Source organism: Phyllobates terribilis, unplaced genomic scaffold (genome assembly GCF_046119375.1).
Source record: "Phyllobates terribilis strain yellow unplaced genomic scaffold, ASM4611937v1 Scaffold_142__1_contigs__length_4687701, whole genome shotgun sequence".
NCBI classification, from domain to species: Eukaryota; Metazoa; Chordata; class Amphibia; order Anura; family Dendrobatidae; genus Phyllobates; species Phyllobates terribilis.
Window position 1 is genome coordinate 2,540,001 of NW_027362902.1, and position 12,673 is coordinate 2,552,673.

Sequence of the window (12,673 nt, forward strand, 5' to 3'; positions counted from 1 at the left end):
TAATGCCTGCAGACTATAAAAGAGAACCCAACCCAAAAAGTTTGGTTGATTAGTCTGTGGCATTCTGTTAAACTGTTGCTTATGGCGGTCTCTGTGAGCTTCTCAGCGACATTCAGCCAGCCAGGTATCCTGCCTGCAGTAGATGGAATGTGGCAATGGAACGCTGGCTGCGCGTGTCATAATAGGCTCTGAACCTTTATATACCTGTGCACAGCAGCAGCCACCTTCAGTCTGCTGCTGGACAGCCAGCAGCAGCAGCAGCAGGAGAGGTATGTAATCAGGAGCCCTCCTGCTAAGGGTAGACAGCTGCTCGTTCCACCCCACCCCCCGCCTTAATTGGTTCTCCTCCCTTCCAACGGTGTTGAGGCGGGTGGGAACAGCAGGGGGTGAAGGTGCTGTGTTTAAAGAGGTGGAGTTATGCAGATCTAAAACGCGTGGATTGCAGCAGCAGCAAGCCGAAAAGTGCAGGCATGTAAGGGATCTAGAGGTTGACAACATGTCTTCTTAACGGGAGTCCAGGAGCTCATCTCCACAAATGGACTTTTCAGGATCCTTGGGTGGCTCCGTAGTTTGAAACCAATTCTGGTTATCGCTTCTCGGCCTTTTGGCTAAGATCAAGTGTAGTATCTGTTCTTATCAGTTTAATATCTGATACGTCCCCTATCTGGGGACCATATATTAAATGGATTTTTAGAACAGGGAGATGGAAAAAGAGCTTGCTCTGTCCACTCCACGCATTGACCTGGTATTGCAGTATCTCCAGGACCGGTGCACCCCTTCTTTAATGCAGTTTCTAAAATCAGAAAGAATTGAATTCAATGTTTTTTGTTCATTTTGCTTGTTTGTCGGATTTTGGGATGGACTCTTTGGCTTTGCTTTTCTTCTCCTCATTGGATTTTTCATGTTCAAAGTTGCAGAAGCCAGATTACAAGCTCATTTTGGTTCAACTTCAGCAACTGTGCATTGCATTGCCATGTAATGTGATGCAATGCTATCTTTCTAGCTCTCCCTTTTTACTTCCTTTTGGATAAACAGACATATTAGGCAAGCATTTTGGAGCTTTCACCTAAATAACTACAGGTGGTGAGATAAGCTGCACAATATAATTGACCTTTCAGTATATTGTTGCACACACACCATCTATTTAGCAAATGCCCTTGTTATCAACAGCAGCCTTTTAAACTCACCTGAGCTAACAGGTATGTGCGCTGGTTACTCTGCTGCGCTTAAAATTTCTTTTTTGGTTTGCTACAATGCCTTTTCTGAAACGTTGTCTCCTTCTGCTGGAACACTGACTTCTTTCATTTAATGCCTGCAGACTATAAAAGAGAACCCAACCCAAAAAGTTTGGTTGATTAGTCTGTGGCATTCTGTTAAACTGTTGCTTATGGCGGTCTCTGTGAGCTTCTCAGCGACATTCAGCCAGCCAGGTATCCTGCCTGCAGTAGATGGAATGTGGCAATGGAACGCTGGCTGCGCGTGTCATAATAGGCTCTGAGCCTTTATATACCTGTGCACAGCAGCAGCCACCTTCAGTCTGCTGCTGGACAGCCAGCAGCAGCAGCAGCAGGAGAGGTATGTAATCAGGAGCCCTCCTGCTAAGGGTAGACAGCTGCTCGTTCCACCCCACCCCCCGCCTTAATTGGTTCTCCTCCCTTCCAACGGTGTTGAGGCGGGTGGGAACAGCAGGGGGTGAAGGTGCTGTGTTTAAAGAGGTGGAGTTATGCAGATCTAAAACGCGTGGATTGCAGCAGCAGCAAGCCGAAAAGTGCAGGCATGTAAGGGATCTAGAGGTTGACAACATGTCTTCTTAACGGGAGTCCAGGAGCTCATCTCCACAAATGGACTTTTCAGGATCCTTGGGTGGCTCCGTAGTTTGAAACTAATTCTGGTTATCGCTTCTCGGCCTTTTGGCTAAGATCAAGTGTAGTATCTGTTCTTATCAGTTTAATATCTGATACGTCCCCTATCTGGGGACCATATATTAAATGGATTTTTAGAACAGGGAGATGGAAAAAGAGCTTGCTCTGTCCACTCCACGCATTGACCTGGTATTGCAGTATCTCCAGGACCGGTGCACCCCTTCTTTAATGCAGTTTCTAAAATCAGAAAGAATTGAATTCAATGTTTTTTGTTCATTTTGCTTGTTTGTCGGATTTTGGGATGGACTCTTTGGCTTTGCTTTTCTTCTCCTCATTGGATTTTTCATGTTCAAAGTTGCAGAAGCCAGATTACAAGCTCATTTTGGTTCAACTTCAGCAACTGTGCATTGCATTGCCATGTAATGTGATGCAATGCTATCTTTCTAGCTCTCCCTTTTTACTTCCTTTTGGATAAACAGACATATTAGGCAAGCATTTTGGAGCTTTCACCTAAATAACTACAGGTGGTGAGATAAGCTGCACAATATAATTGACCTTTCAGTATATTGTTGCACACACACCATCTATTTAGCAAATGCCCTTGTTATCAACAGCAGCCTTTTAAACTCACCTGAGCTAACAGGTATGTGCGCTGGTTACTCTGCTGCGCTTAAAATTTCTTTTTTGGTTTGCTACAATGCCTTTTCTGAAACGTTGTCTCCTTCTGCTGGAACACTGACTTCTTTCATTTAATGCCTGCAGACTATAAAAGAGAACCCAACCCAAAAAGTTTGGTTGATTAGTCTGTGGCATTCTGTTAAACTGTTGCTTATGGCGGTCTCTGTGAGCTTCTCAGCGACATTCAGCCAGCCAGGTATCCTGCCTGCAGTAGATGGAATGTGGCAATGGAACGCTGGCTGCGCGTGTCATAATAGGCTCTGAGCCTTTATATACCTGTGCACAGCAGCAGCCACCTTCAGTCTGCTGCTGGACAGCCAGCAGCAGCAGCAGCAGGAGAGGTATGTAATCAGGAGCCCTCCTGCTAAGGGTAGACAGCTGCTCGTTCCACCCCACCCCCCGCCTTAATTGGTTCTCCTCCCTTCCAACGGTGTTGAGGCGGGTGGGAACAGCAGGGGGTGAAGGTGCTGTGTTTAAAGAGGTGGAGTTATGCAGATCTAAAACGCGTGGATTGCAGCAGCAGCAAGCCGAAAAGTGCAGGCATGTAAGGGATCTAGAGGTTGACAACATGTCTTCTTAACGGGAGTCCAGGAGCTCATCTCCACAAATGGACTTTTCAGGATCCTTGGGTGGCTCCGTAGTTTGAAACCAATTCTGGTTATCGCTTCTCGGCCTTTTGGCTAAGATCAAGTGTAGTATCTGTTCTTATCAGTTTAATATCTGATACGTCCCCTATCTGGGGACCATATATTAAATGGATTTTTAGAACAGGGAGATGGAAAAAGAGCTTGCTCTGTCCACTCCACGCATTGACCTGGTATTGCAGTATCTCCAGGACCGGTGCACCCCTTCTTTAATGCAGTTTCTAAAATCAGAAAGAATTGAATTCAATGTTTTTTGTTCATTTTGCTTGTTTGTCGGATTTTGGGATGGACTCTTTGGCTTTGCTTTTCTTCTCCTCATTGGATTTTTCATGTTCAAAGTTGCAGAAGCCAGATTACAAGCTCATTTTGGTTCAACTTCAGCAACTGTGCATTGCATTGCCATGTAATGTGATGCAATGCTATCTTTCTAGCTCTCCCTTTTTACTTCCTTTTGGATAAACAGACATATTAGGCAAGCATTTTGGAGCTTTCACCTAAATAACTACAGGTGGTGAGATAAGCTGCACAATATAATTGACCTTTCAGTATATTGTTGCACACACACCATCTATTTAGCAAATGCCCTTGTTATCAACAGCAGCCTTTTAAACTCACCTGAGCTAACAGGTATGTGCGCTGGTTACTCTGCTGCGCTTAAAATTTCTTTTTTGGTTTGCTACAATGCCTTTTCTGAAACGTTGTCTCCTTCTGCTGGAACACTGACTTCTTTCATTTAATGCCTGCAGACTATAAAAGAGAACCCAACCCAAAAAGTTTGGTTGATTAGTCTGTGGCATTCTGTTAAACTGTTGCTTATGGCGGTCTCTGTGAGCTTCTCAGCGACATTCAGCCAGCCAGGTATCCTGCCTGCAGTAGATGGAATGTGGCAATGGAACGCTGGCTGCGCGTGTCATAATAGGCTCTGAACCTTTATATACCTGTGCACAGCAGCAGCCACCTTCAGTCTGCTGCTGGACAGCCAGCAGCAGCAGCAGCAGGAGAGGTATGTAATCAGGAGCCCTCCTGCTAAGGGTAGACAGCTGCTCGTTCCACCCCACCCCCCGCCTTAATTGGTTCTCCTCCCTTCCAACGGTGTTGAGGCGGGTGGGAACAGCAGGGGGTGAAGGTGCTGTGTTTAAAGAGGTGGAGTTATGCAGATCTAAAACGCGTGGATTGCAGCAGCAGCAAGCCGAAAAGTGCAGGCATGTAAGGGATCTAGAGGTTGACAACATGTCTTCTTAACGGGAGTCCAGGAGCTCATCTCCACAAATGGACTTTTCAGGATCCTTGGGTGGCTCCGTAGTTTGAAACCAATTCTGGTTATCGCTTCTCGGCCTTTTGGCTAAGATCAAGTGTAGTATCTGTTCTTATCAGTTTAATATCTGATACGTCCCCTATCTGGGGACCATATATTAAATGGATTTTTAGAACAGGGAGATGGAAAAAGAGCTTGCTCTGTCCACTCCACGCATTGACCTGGTATTGCAGTATCTCCAGGACCGGTGCACCCCTTCTTTAATGCAGTTTCTAAAATCAGAAAGAATTGAATTCAATGTTTTTTGTTCATTTTGCTTGTTTGTCGGATTTTGGGATGGACTCTTTGGCTTTGCTTTTCTTCTCCTCATTGGATTTTTCATGTTCAAAGTTGCAGAAGCCAGATTACAAGCTCATTTTGGTTCAACTTCAGCAACTGTGCATTGCATTGCCATGTAATGTGATGCAATGCTATCTTTCTAGCTCTCCCTTTTTACTTCCTTTTGGATAAACAGACATATTAGGCAAGCATTTTGGAGCTTTCACCTAAATAACTACAGGTGGTGAGATAAGCTGCACAATATAATTGACCTTTCAGTATATTGTTGCACACACACCATCTATTTAGCAAATGCCCTTGTTATCAACAGCAGCCTTTTAAACTCACCTGAGCTAACAGGTATGTGCGCTGGTTACTCTGCTGCGCTTAAAATTTCTTTTTTGGTTTGCTACAATGCCTTTTCTGAAACGTTGTCTCCTTCTGCTGGAACACTGACTTCTTTCATTTAATGCCTGCAGACTATAAAAGAGAACCCAACCCAAAAAGTTTGGTTGATTAGTCTGTGGCATTCTGTTAAACTGTTGCTTATGGCGGTCTCTGTGAGCTTCTCAGCGACATTCAGCCAGCCAGGTATCCTGCCTGCAGTAGATGGAATGTGGCAATGGAACGCTGGCTGCGCGTGTCATAATAGGCTCTGAGCCTTTATATACCTGTGCACAGCAGCAGCCACCTTCAGTCTGCTGCTGGACAGCCAGCAGCAGCAGCAGCAGGAGAGGTATGTAATCAGGAGCCCTCCTGCTAAGGGTAGACAGCTGCTCGTTCCACCCCACCCCCCGCCTTAATTGGTTCTCCTCCCTTCCAACGGTGTTGAGGCGGGTGGGAACAGCAGGGGGTGAAGGTGCTGTGTTTAAAGAGGTGGAGTTATGCAGATCTAAAACGCGTGGATTGCAGCAGCAGCAAGCCGAAAAGTGCAGGCATGTAAGGGATCTAGAGGTTGACAACATGTCTTCTTAACGGGAGTCCAGGAGCTCATCTCCACAAATGGACTTTTCAGGATCCTTGGGTGGCTCCGTAGTTTGAAACCAATTCTGGTTATCGCTTCTCGGCCTTTTGGCTAAGATCAAGTGTAGTATCTGTTCTTATCAGTTTAATATCTGATACATCCCCTATCTGGGGACCATATATTAAATGGATTTTTAGAACAGGGAGATGGAAAAAGAGCTTGCTCTGTCCACTCCACGCATTGACCTGGTATTGCAGTATCTCCAGGACCGGTGCACCCCTTCTTTAATGCAGTTTCTAAAATCAGAAAGAATTGAATTCAATGTTTTTTGTTCATTTTGCTTGTTTGTCGGATTTTGGGATGGACTCTTTGGCTTTGCTTTTCTTCTCCTCATTGGATTTTTCATGTTCAAAGTTGCAGAAGCCAGATTACAAGCTCATTTTGGTTCAACTTCAGCAACTGTGCATTGCATTGCCATGTAATGTGATGCAATGCTATCTTTCTAGCTCTCCCTTTTTACTTCCTTTTGGATAAACAGACATATTAGGCAAGCATTTTGGAGCTTTCACCTAAATAACTACAGGTGGTGAGATAAGCTGCACAATATAATTGACCTTTCAGTATATTGTTGCACACACACCATCTATTTAGCAAATGCCCTTGTTATCAACAGCAGCCTTTTAAACTCACCTGAGCTAACAGGTATGTGCGCTGGTTACTCTGCTGCGCTTAAAATTTCTTTTTTGGTTTGCTACAATGCCTTTTCTGAAACGTTGTCTCCTTCTGCTGGAACACTGACTTCTTTCATTTAATGCCTGCAGACTATAAAAGAGAACCCAACCCAAAAAGTTTGGTTGATTAGTCTGTGGCATTCTGTTAAACTGTTGCTTATGGCGGTCTCTGTGAGCTTCTCAGCGACATTCAGCCAGCCAGGTATCCTGCCTGCAGTAGATGGAATGTGGCAATGGAACGCTGGCTGCGCGTGTCATAATAGGCTCTGAGCCTTTATATACCTGTGCACAGCAGCAGCCACCTTCAGTCTGCTGCTGGACAGCCAGCAGCAGCAGCAGCAGGAGAGGTATGTAATCAGGAGCCCTCCTGCTAAGGGTAGACAGCTGCTCGTTCCACCCCACCCCCCGCCTTAATTGGTTCTCCTCCCTTCCAACGGTGTTGAGGCGGGTGGGAACAGCAGGGGGTGAAGGTGCTGTGTTTAAAGAGGTGGAGTTATGCAGATCTAAAACGCGTGGATTGCAGCAGCAGCAAGCCGAAAAGTGCAGGCATGTAAGGGATCTAGAGGTTGACAACATGTCTTCTTAATGGGAGTCCAGGAGCTCATCTCCACAAATGGACTTTTCAGGATCCTTGGGTGGCTCCGTAGTTTGAAACCAATTCTGGTTATCGCTTCTCGGCCTTTTGGCTAAGATCAAGTGTAGTATCTGTTCTTATCAGTTTAATATCTGATACGTCCCCTATCTGGGGACCATATATTAAATGGATTTTTAGAACAGGGAGATGGAAAAAGAGCTTGCTCTGTCCACTCCACGCATTGACCTGGTATTGCAGTATCTCCAGGACCGGTGCACCCCTTCTTTAATGCAGTTTCTAAAATCAGAAAGAATTGAATTCAATGTTTTTTGTTCATTTTGCTTGTTTGTCGGATTTTGGGATGGACTCTTTGGCTTTGCTTTTCTTCTCCTCATTGGATTTTTCATGTTCAAAGTTGCAGAAGCCAGATTACAAGCTCATTTTGGTTCAACTTCAGCAACTGTGCATTGCATTGCCATGTAATGTGATGCAATGCTATCTTTCTAGCTCTCCCTTTTTACTTCCTTTTGGATAAACAGACATATTAGGCAAGCATTTTGGAGCTTTCACCTAAATAACTACAGGTGGTGAGATAAGCTGCATAATATAATTGACCTTTCAGTATATTGTTGCACACACACCATCTATTTAGCAAATGCCCTTGTTATCAACAGCAGCCTTTTAAACTCACCTGAGCTAACAGGTATGTGCGCTGGTTACTCTGCTGCGCTTAAAATTTATTTTTTGGTTTGCTACAATGCCTTTTCTGAAACGTTGTCTCCTTCTGCTGGAACACTGACTTCTTTCATTTAATGCCTGCAGACTATAAAAGAGAACCCAACCCAAAAAGTTTGGTTGATTAGTCTGTGGCATTCTGTTAAACTGTTGCTTATGGCGGTCTCTGTGAGCTTCTCAGCGACATTCAGCCAGCCAGGTATCCTGCCTGCAGTAGATGGAATGTGGCAATGGAACGCTGGCTGCGCGTGTCATAATAGGCTCTGAGCCTTTATATACCTGTGCACAGCAGCAGCCACCTTCAGTCTGCTGCTGGACAGCCAGCAGCAGCAGCAGCATGAGAGGTATGTAATCAGGAGCCCTCCTGCTAAGGGTAGACAGCTGCTCGTTCCACCCCACCCCCCGCCTTAATTGGTTCTCCTCCCTTCCAACGGTGTTGAGGCGGGTGGGAACAGCAGGGGGTGAAGGTGCTGTGTTTTAAGAGGTGGAGTTATGCAGATCTAAAACGCGTGGATTGCAGCAGCAGCAAGCCGAAAAGTGCAGGCATGTAAGGGATCTAGAGGTTGACAACATGTCTTCTTAACGGGAGTCCAGGAGCTCATCTCCACAAATGGACTTTTCAGGATCCTTGGGTGGCTCCGTAGTTTGAAACCAATTCTGGTTATCGCTTCTTGGCCTTTTGGCTAAGATCAAGTGTAGTATCTGTTCTTATCAGTTTAATATCTGATACGTCCCCTATCTGGGGACCATATATTAAATGGATTTTTAGAACAGGGAGATGGAAAAAGAGCTTGCTCTGTCCACTCCACGCATTGACCTGGTATTGCAGTATCTCCAGGACCGGTGCACCCCTTCTTTAATGCAGTTTCTAAAATCAGAAAGAATTGAATTCAATGTTTTTTGTTCATTTTGCTTGTTTGTCGGATTTTGGGATGGACTCTTTGGCTTTGCTTTTCTTCTCCTCATTGGATTTTTCATGTTCAAAGTTGCAGAAGCCAGATTACAAGCTCATTTTGGTTCAACTTCAGCAACTGTGCATTGCATTGCCATGTAATGTGATGCAATGCTATCTTTCTATCTCTCCCTTTTTACTTCCTTTTGGATAAACAGACATATTAGGCAAGCATTTTGGAGCTTTCACCTAAATAACTACAGGTGGTGAGATAAGCTGCACAATATAATTGACCTTTCAGTATATTGTTGCACACACACCATCTATTTAGCAAATGCCCTTGTTATCAACAGCAGCCTTTTAAACTCACCTGAGCTAACAGGTATGTGCGCTGGTTACTCTGCTGCGCTTAAAATTTCTTTTTTGGTTTGCTACAATGCCTTTTCTGAAACGTTGTCTCCTTCTGCTGGAACTCTGACTTCTTTCATTTAATGCCTGCAGACTATAAAAGAGAACCCAACCCAAAAAGTTTGGTTGATTAGTCTGTGGCATTCTGTTAAACTGTTGCTTATGGCGGTCTCTGTGAGCTTCTCAGCGACATTCAGCCAGCCAGGTATCCTGCCTGCAGTAGATGGAATGTGGCAATGGAACGCTGGCTGCGCGTGTCATAATAGGCTCTGAGCCTTTATATACCTGTGCACAGCAGCAGCCACCTTCAGTCTGCTGCTGGACAGCCAGCAGCAGCAGCAGCAGGAGAGGTATGTAATCAGGAGCCCTCCTGCTAAGGGTAGACAGCTGCTCGTTCCACCCCACCCCCCGCCTTAATTGGTTCTCCTCCCTTCCAACGGTGTTGAGGCGGGTGGGAACAGCAGGGGGTGAAGGTGCTGTGTTTAAAGAGGTGGAGTTATGCAGATCTAAAACGCGTGGATTGCAGCAGCAGCAAGCCGAAAAGTGCAGGCATGTAAGGGATCTAGAGGTTGACAACATGTCTTCTTAACGGGAGTCCAGGAGCTCATCTCCACAAATGGACTTTTCAGGATCCTTGGGTGGCTCCGTAGTTTGAAACCAATTCTGGTTATCGCTTCTCGGCCTTTTGGCTAAGATCAAGTGTAGTATCTGTTCTTATCAGTTTAATATCTGATACGTCCCCTATCTGGGGACCATATATTAAATGGATTTTTAGAACAGGGAGATGGAAAAAGAGCTTGCTCTGTCCACTCCACGCATTGACCTGGTATTGCAGTATCTCCAGGACCGGTGCACCCCTTCTTTAATGCAGTTTCTAAAATCAGAAAGAATTGAATTCAATGTTTTTTGTTCATTTTGCTTGTTTGTTGGATTTTGGGATGGACTCTTTGGCTTTGCTTTTCCTCTCCTCATTGGATTTTTCATGTTCAAAGTTGCAGAAGCCAGATTACAAGCTCATTTTGGTTCAACTTCAGCAACTGTGCATTGCATTGCCATGTAATGTGATGCAATGCTATCTTTCTAGCTCTCCCTTTTTACTTCCTTTTGGATAAACAGACATATTAGGCAAGCATTTTGGAGCTTTCACCTAAATAACTACAAGTGGTGAGATAAGCTGCACAATATAATTGACCTTTCAGTATATTGTTGCACACACACCATCTATTTAGCAAATGCCCTTGTTATCAACAGCAGCCTTTTAAACTCACCTGAGCTAACAGGTATGTGCGCTGGTTACTCTGCTGCGCTTAAAATTTCTTTTTTGGTTTGCTACAATGCCTTTTCTGAAACGTTGTCTCCTTCTGCTGGAACACTGACTTCTTTCATTTAATGCCTGCAGACTATAAAAGAGAACCCAACCCAAAAAGTTTGGTTGATTAGTCTGTGGCATTCTGTTAAACTGTTGCTTATGGCGGTCTCTGTGAGCTTCTCAGCGACATTCAGCCAGCCAGGTATCCTGCCTGCAGTAGATGGAATGTGGCAATGGAACGCTGGCTGCGCGTGTCATAATAGGCTCTGAGCCTTTATATACCTGTGCACAGCAGCAGCCACCTTCAGTCTGCTGCTGGACAGCCAGCAGCAGCAGCAGCAGGAGAGGTATGTAATCAGGAGCCCTCCTGCTAAGGGTAGACAGCTGCTCGTTCCACCCCACCCCCCGCCTTAATTGGTTCTCCTCCCTTCCAACGGTGTTGAGGCGGGTGGGAACAGCAGGGGGTGAAGGTGCTGTGTTTAAAGAGGTGGAGTTATGCAGATCTAAAACGCGTGGATTGCAGCAGCAGCAAGCCGAAAAGTGCAGGCATGTAAGGGATCTAGAGGTTGACAACATGTCTTCTTAACGGGAGTCCAGGAGCTCATCTCCACAAATGGACTTTTCAGGATCCTTGGGTGGCTCCGTAGTTTGAAACCAATTCTGGTTATCGCTTCTCGGCCTTTTGGCTAAGATCAAGTGTAGTATCTGTTCTTATCAGTTTAAAATCTGATACGTCCCCTATCTGGGGACCATATATTAAATGGATTTTTAGAACAGGGAGATGGAAAAAGAGCTTGCTCTGTCCACTCCACGCATTGACCTGGTATTGCAGTATCTCCAGGACCGGTGCACCCCTTCTTTAATGCAGTTTCTAAAATCAGAAAGAATTGAATTCAATGTTTTTTGTTCATTTTGCTTGTTTGTTGGATTTTGGGATGGACTCTTTGGCTTTGCTTTTCCTCTCCTCATTGGATTTTTCATGTTCAAAGTTGCAGAAGCCAGATTACAAGCTCATTTTGGTTCAACTTCAGCAACTGTGCATTGCATTGCCATGTAATGTGATGCAATGCTATCTTTCTAGCTCTCCCTTTTTACTTCCTTTTGGATAAACAGACATATTAGGCAAGCATTTTGGAGCTTTCACCTAAATAACTACAGGTGGTGAGATAAGCTGCACAATATAATTGACCTTTCAGTATATTGTTGCACACACACCATCTATTTAGCAAATGCCCTTGTTATCAACAGCAGCCTTTTAAACTCACCTGAGCTAACAGGTATGTGCGCTGGTTACTCTGCTGCGCTTAAAATTTCTTTTTTGGTTTGCTACAATGCCTTTTCTGAAACGTTGTCTCCTTCTGCTGGAACACTGACTTCTTTCATTTAATGCCTGCAGACTATAAAAGAGAACCCAACCCAAAAAGTTTGGTTGATTAGTCTGTGGCATTCTGTTAAACTGTTGCTTATGGCGGTCTCTGTGAGCTTCTCAGCGACATTCAGCCAGCCAGGTATCCTGCCTGCAGTAGATGGAATGTGGCAATGGAACGCTGGCTGCGCGTGTCATAATAGGCTCTGAGCCTTTGTATACCTGTGCACAGCAGCAGCCACCTTCAGTCTGCTGCTGGACAGCCAGCAGCAGCAGCAGCAGGAGAGGTATGTAATCAGGAGCCCTCCTGCTAAGGGTAGACAGCTGCTCGTTCCACCCCACCCCCCCGCCTTAATTGGTTCTCCTCCCTTCCAACGGTGTTGAGGCGGGTGGGAACAGCAGGGGGTGAAGGTGCTGTGTTTAAAGAGGTGGAGTTATGCAGATCTAAAACGCGTGGATTGCAGCAGCAGCAAGCCGAAAAGTGCAGGCATGTAAGGGATCTAGAGGTTGACAACATGTCTTCTTAACGGGAGTCCAGGAGCTCATCTCCACAAATGGACTTTTCAGGATCCTTGGGTGGCTCCGTAGTTTGAAACCAATTCTGGTTATCGCTTCTCGGCCTTTTGGCTAAGATCAAGTGTAGTATCTGTTCTTATCAGTTTAATATCTGATACGTCTCCTATCTGGGGACCATATATTAAATGGATTTTTAGAACAGGGAGATGGAAAAAGAGCTTGCTCTGTCCACTCCACGCATTAACCTGGTATTGCAGTATCTCCAGGACCGGTGCACCCCTTCTTTAATGCAGTTTCTAAAATCAGAAAGAATTGAATTCAATGTTTTTTGTTCATTTTGCTTGTTTGTCGGATTTTGGGATGGACTCTTTGGCTTTGCTTTTCTTCTCCTCATTGGATTTTTCATGTTCAAAGTTGCAGA

The 12,673-nt window shown here is 45.0% G+C and overlaps 10 non-coding genes across 10 annotated transcripts; all 10 read left to right on the forward strand.

The window, feature by feature from the left end:
- The first annotated feature begins 588 nt into the window (after positions 1 to 588).
- On the forward strand, positions 589 to 779 carry LOC141205738 (U2 spliceosomal RNA). The gene has a single exon (XR_012276413.1). It is a non-coding gene; the product is annotated as a U2 spliceosomal RNA (small nuclear RNA).
- Positions 780 to 1,894: 1,115 nt separating this feature from the next.
- LOC141205740 (U2 spliceosomal RNA) lies at positions 1,895 to 2,085 on the forward strand. Its single transcript, XR_012276415.1, has one exon. It is a non-coding gene; the product is annotated as a U2 spliceosomal RNA (small nuclear RNA).
- A 1,115-nt stretch (positions 2,086 to 3,200) lies between these two features.
- On the forward strand, positions 3,201 to 3,391 carry LOC141205741 (U2 spliceosomal RNA). The gene has a single exon (XR_012276416.1). It is a non-coding gene; the product is annotated as a U2 spliceosomal RNA (small nuclear RNA).
- A 1,115-nt stretch (positions 3,392 to 4,506) lies between these two features.
- LOC141205742 (U2 spliceosomal RNA) lies at positions 4,507 to 4,697 on the forward strand. The gene has a single exon (XR_012276417.1). It is a non-coding gene; the product is annotated as a U2 spliceosomal RNA (small nuclear RNA).
- Positions 4,698 to 5,812: 1,115 nt separating this feature from the next.
- Positions 5,813 to 6,003, forward strand: LOC141206069 (U2 spliceosomal RNA). The gene has a single exon (XR_012276735.1). It is a non-coding gene; the product is annotated as a U2 spliceosomal RNA (small nuclear RNA).
- Positions 6,004 to 7,118: 1,115 nt separating this feature from the next.
- Positions 7,119 to 7,309, forward strand: LOC141205743 (U2 spliceosomal RNA). The gene has a single exon (XR_012276418.1). It is a non-coding gene; the product is annotated as a U2 spliceosomal RNA (small nuclear RNA).
- Positions 7,310 to 8,424: 1,115 nt separating this feature from the next.
- On the forward strand, positions 8,425 to 8,615 carry LOC141205969 (U2 spliceosomal RNA). The gene has a single exon (XR_012276639.1). It is a non-coding gene; the product is annotated as a U2 spliceosomal RNA (small nuclear RNA).
- A 1,115-nt stretch (positions 8,616 to 9,730) lies between these two features.
- On the forward strand, positions 9,731 to 9,921 carry LOC141205744 (U2 spliceosomal RNA). The gene has a single exon (XR_012276419.1). It is a non-coding gene; the product is annotated as a U2 spliceosomal RNA (small nuclear RNA).
- A 1,115-nt stretch (positions 9,922 to 11,036) lies between these two features.
- LOC141206017 (U2 spliceosomal RNA) lies at positions 11,037 to 11,227 on the forward strand. Its single transcript, XR_012276685.1, has one exon. It is a non-coding gene; the product is annotated as a U2 spliceosomal RNA (small nuclear RNA).
- Positions 11,228 to 12,343: 1,116 nt separating this feature from the next.
- On the forward strand, positions 12,344 to 12,534 carry LOC141206162 (U2 spliceosomal RNA). Its single transcript, XR_012276828.1, has one exon. It is a non-coding gene; the product is annotated as a U2 spliceosomal RNA (small nuclear RNA).
- The last annotated feature ends 139 nt before the right edge of the window (positions 12,535 to 12,673 follow it).